The sequence below is a fragment of the Electrophorus electricus genome, chromosome 15 (assembly GCF_041902795.1).
Source record: "Electrophorus electricus isolate QZ-2024a chromosome 15, ASM4190279v1, whole genome shotgun sequence".
NCBI lineage: Eukaryota > Metazoa > Chordata > Actinopteri > Gymnotiformes > Gymnotidae > Electrophorus > Electrophorus electricus.
The window spans coordinates 19,611,910-19,617,291 of record NC_137511.1 but is presented as its reverse complement, the minus strand read 5'-3'; the positions used below and the strand labels follow the sequence as shown (position 1 = coordinate 19,617,291).

At 34.9% G+C, this 5,382-nt stretch overlaps 1 long non-coding RNA gene across 1 annotated transcript; it reads left to right on the top strand.

Moving 5' to 3' along the window:
* The first annotated feature begins 269 nt into the window (after positions 1-269).
* On the top strand, positions 270-2,281 carry LOC145651385 (uncharacterized). The gene is made up of 3 exons (XR_014117309.1): positions 270-619; positions 1,987-2,088; positions 2,193-2,281. It is a non-coding gene; the product is annotated as an uncharacterized LOC145651385 (long non-coding RNA).
* Positions 2,282-5,382: the final 3,101 nt, after the last annotated feature.

Here is a 5,382-nt window from a genome sequence, read left to right as displayed (position 1 = left end):
TTATAGAAACCAGGAATCTAATGAAACTTTGATTGAAATAATGATGAGTGGTGGGTGAATCATAACATTATTTTTTTCACATATTCACACAATTATTGTCACACAGTTTAAATTGTTCTCTTGAAAAATGAAGTTGTCTATACTTTAAATATTGTGTTTTAGTTTTCAGAGCTGCCAATTAACTGAATATATTGTGCAATTTTATTGTCTGATCTGAGACTTTACAACTGTACTTTAATATTTCAAATGATTATTCTTCTAGTGTATTTGACTGTGTCTGGAGGTCATGTTGTTTCTGTATATGCGGGAGAGGACAGCACTCTGAACTGCTCTGTACACTCCCACATCCCTCCTGAGGAGCTTGAAGAAGTCTCATGGAAGAAAAGGAAAACAGATGAAGACATGGTAGTGTTGCAATTTATAAATGGTCAGACTGTGCCAGAGTCAATCCATGAAACATACAGAGACAGAGTTGAGCTCTTCAGCCGTGAGGAAATCCACAAAGGAAACTTCTCGCTTAGGCTGAAGAACATTCAGACTGAAGACAAAGGCTTCTACATATGTGAAGTATTCCATGAAGACCTATCAGCTAACACCACAGTGGAAGTACAGCAGCTGGGTGAGTAAGCATTTTTGTTCTCGGTGTGGTGCAAAGCATGTGGGTGATGTAGGGGAGCTGGAGCACAACATGACCTAACAGATATGTAGTGAATCACTGCTGGGACTTGAGGAATGTACAAATATCCATCTGCTCAGGAGCTATGACTCCATTAATGATTTTACAGCAAGAGGGTAAAAACAATAGCAAGCCAGAATCCAACACTGTTTAAACCATAATCTGTTTAAACCAGAAGCACTGTCAGGAATCCCTGCATATCTGAGCTCCATCTACTCAAGGACATCAGTTACGCTGGAGCATCTGAAGTGGAAGAACATGGATGATGAAGACTCGTCTCAATAAATTAGTTAGCTAGATAGCTATCTAGTGTTAATGTTAAAATTAGCCACTTTAATCCATGTTATGAGCTATAACATTTTACATTCTGAAATACTTTTTTCTTGATCAATAAATTAATTCCATCAAACATACTAAATAATTGCAGTGGAATTGGAATATTAGTAACTTAATCCAAGGGTATTAAAACAAGAAAGAAAATATTTACTTTCTGACATTCTTGTGGGAATGATATGGAAATGTCTGTTAACATCACAGTAGCAGTGTGAGTGCAGTTTTCCACATAGTTTAATCCTAAACAATCTCAGGTTCTGTACTGAGATAATTTTTTTCTTTGTATGGCAGATAAAGTACTGCTCTAAATTTGCCATCTTAAACGTTGCATTGTTACCATGGCAACATTTACAGTTGCACAGAGTGTTGCTGTTGAGTGCACAAGTTTCTAAATCACAAAACATTTTGTGATTGTGCATGCTTGCCCAATGTGGGTTGCATTCGAATTAATTCAAATCATTTGTGGGTGTGTTTATGTTTGTCCTCTCACCCCATCGCCCTCTTTATTTCTTTGACATTTAGATGGATAGTTTATGTGATTAAGGAAAAGTGCTGTAGTTTTGTTATTCTCTTGCTGATACTTTGCTTGTCCTTCTTTTAAATTTTAAAATTTTAAATAAGATCCACTTATTAATTGTGAAACCTACAATCTGAATAGCTGATTAGTCGCCTCAACAATCAATAGATATTTTAACTGCCAAGATAGTTGTTAGGTGTAGCCCATTAATATATATATTTTTTTGTTTGTTTGTTTGTTTGTTTTTTGTTTTTTTGTTTTTTTGTTAATGCATTGCCTGGCATTTCAAAAAGTAGCATCACCATGCAAATTTTGAAAAACAAACAACACAGCTAGAAGCACAAATTAGTATAATAGAAAATACAATTACACAAGTCAGGAGTGGTTCTGTTTTTCATTCACATTTTTCATTTTTACATTTGAATGACATTGTATAAGCACTGATTTCTGTGCCACACAGGTTTTTCCAGTATGCACACAGGGGTGTTGTGTTTCTGTATCCTGGCATTTGTACTTCTACTTGTGCTAGGCTACGCAGCATACACTTCTATAAAAAATAACAGTAAGTCAGGTTGATTTGATTATTCCTAAAATTAAGAAGTTATGAAACATATTAATGAAGTTGACGCTTTGAAGTTGTATGCACATGTTTTATCTCCTCTACAGAAAACACCAAATCAGACTTGGCTCTACAGTGCACATTTGTCTGCTGTCCAACCATTGCTTTGGCCCTTGCCTTCATCCTTTGGGGTGTGACCGAGGGTAGGTACTTGTAGTTAATATTTTATACTTTTTAGTTATTGTTATGTTAACTGTAATAATATCAATATAGCAAAAACAGGATACATTGTTAAATTTTAACATTTTGATATCGCTTGATTCACAAATCCGTAAACATGCAATAAGAGTGACTTCTTGTTAGAGATGAAAACTTGGAGTGGTTCCTTAATTTTTGCCAGTACTACAGATGTCTAGGTCAGCTGAAAATTGTAAAAATCTCATTTTCATTTCCTGGCTGTTTGAAAAATGCAAGAAATTTGCTTATTCACCAAGATAAAGCTGTTTGATACAGGTAAGGCAAGTGGACTGCATAATGAGGCAGGTTCTAAGGGGGGATTTGTCCTCCTTCAGAGTGTCAGTCAGAACACTGGAGTGTTAGTAGTGATATTCAACTCTTTAATAAAATTCAACAATGCAACATATTAGGCATTCACTATGCACATTAACACACAGGCTCAGGTTTATTCATTTTAGACAAAAGGTTAAGTATTTGAGGTGTAAAATATGAAGTGAGAAGTATGTAGAGGATATGAAGAGTGAAGTATGGAGCATGAGAAGTACGGTCTGGAATAAGAAAACAGAACATACATTCCAATAATCATTCCATCATCATCAGTGCTAGTCATTCGTATAGAGTAATATATTCACAGTGAATCTGCTATGCAATATGAATATGCATTAATTAATTAGGTTTCCATCAGTGCCCTCTAGAAGGGGAGAATGTGGTAGTCCTTCTATATTCTTGCATGTGAAGTTCTAAAACTAGTTTGACAAGATAACATTACGAACATCATTAGTGAGGAATAATAAGAGTATAAAATTAGCAACTCAGTAGGCTAATACCGTAATGTGTTTATAACAGTCAATTCTAAGTTAGATCTCAAGCAAACATTGACAATGGCCAAACATGTACTCTTAACTAAAATGTACAGTAGGTAATCAACGTACATTAGGTCAAGGACGCCATTGCACAAGAAATGTGAATAACGAGGAACAGTCACTGGCTACATTCGCTCCAATGTCTCTTCTGGAACTATTGTTGGTGATGTCAGATGTAGCAAGTGTTGTCACTCCTTAATGAAGCATACCTTTAGGAATGGTCTTTCCAACAAAAGCAGTAACTGATGTACTACACTAGTCTTTTAGAACATGCAAAATTGACTGAAAAATTACCAGTGTGAAATGATTAACACATTAACACATTAATGCTATCGCACAAATAACTAACTGAACATAGCTAACTTTTACATAACTATTGTAATATTTCACATTGTGTTAGCAAGTTTAATAGATAGAGGATGACCGTCCATCTGCGCTTCATCTGCATGTGTTTTAATGAACAGCCCATTACCATCTCCATCAACTCCCATGCTAAAGTGTGTTTAGATGTTTCCTGTGAGGACTCTGGCCAGAATGAGTTGTTGCTTCTCACTGATCAATCTGAATTCCTCTGCCACTCACTTCACTTCTTTATCCCTTGCTGTATATTTTGTTAGTTATTTCTTAGCTCACTGCTCTTGGACTATGTCATTTAGTTTTGGGTTACAGAGACACACACAAAGGCCTGATGTGGTTGTCCACCCAAGATCATTTTGTTGCTGTAACACTCTGTTTTGACTGTGAAGGGCTTATCATTAACATTTAATTATTTGGTTTCTCTGCAGGGTTTCTTGCTGAGGTGGCTACTTGCTCAGCTCTGAATCTTTTAAGGATTCTTTCCCTGCTTTGGGTTACTTCTCATTTCAAGACATTTCCAGGTATGTTATATAAAGCAGTCTTTCAGGGAATGATGGAAGTTAATGAATAGATATAAAAAGAAATGCACTTTATTAACTACTCTGTTCCTTTTAATACAACTACCCTATCTCTACAATGATTGTCACCTTATTAGCTGCAGGTAGGTCAGTGGTTAAGGTAGTTGACTTGTATTCAAAAGGTTGCTGGTTTAAGCCCCACCGCTACCAAGTTGTTACTGCTGGGCCCCTGAGCAAGGCCCTTGACCCTCAAGGGTCATAATTGTAAGCTGCTTTGGATAAAAGTGTCATGTAAATAATTCTCTGTAGTGTAATTTGATACTTGCTGTAGATGTTTGAGTAATTTCTATGATCCTTGTGTGCTCCAAAATGCAAAAACATTTACATTTGACTGTTTTTAAGAATAATGGAGCCACTACAGTGGTGTGCACAGAAACAACACTAAACACTCAATGAAGCAACTCTGACCAACCAAGTTTTTGAAAGTTAGCTATTGCTGTGTAGTATTATTAGTATTTTAAATCATCATAAATATTATTAGTATTAAAAACATCTAGATCGCTAAATTGATTGAGCAAATTCTTATCTTTCTCTTCAAGAACACAAAGTTCTAGTGCTGCTTGCCAACAGTTTGTGTATCTATAAATATAAACAGACTAAGCTGCTTATACTTCCATTCTCATAAAAAATATTTATGTAGACTATGTAATTAACTTATGAATCCATTAGCAATGCTTGGGATCCAAGTGCATTAAGTCTACATTAAGACTCAGATGGAAGATCTGGGAATTGTGTCTTATTGAGATGACAGATTCACAGTGAGTCATGTTATGATTTTGCTCATAATGGTTTTAACCTCTGACATTATTCTATTACAGAGAATATCAGAAGATTTATAAAAAAAACTGCAGTTTCTCAAGGATATGCTTTAATAACTGCAGTCATTTATTCAGGTATGTATGCAAAATACTCTTTACTCAACAATGGGGGCAATTAATGTATCAATAAAATATTTTGTAACATCTATCAATATCAACTTTCAAAATAATATGAACTGAATGTTCTGAATGCACTGATTTGTCTTACTTATATCTTGTGACAAAAATATTTGGGCCAAATTATATAATTAAATTTAAACAATTAATTTCTTTTGTGCTAAATAACAGCTTGTTATTGGAACTGAACAGTACCTTGCAAAGGTATCCAGTGTTAAATATCCTTTTCAATATTTTCTTACCTCAACTATTACTATAACATAAAATATAACTTTTAGCAGATTAAATTTGGATTTCCTCCACTGATCTACAATGATTCATGTATCA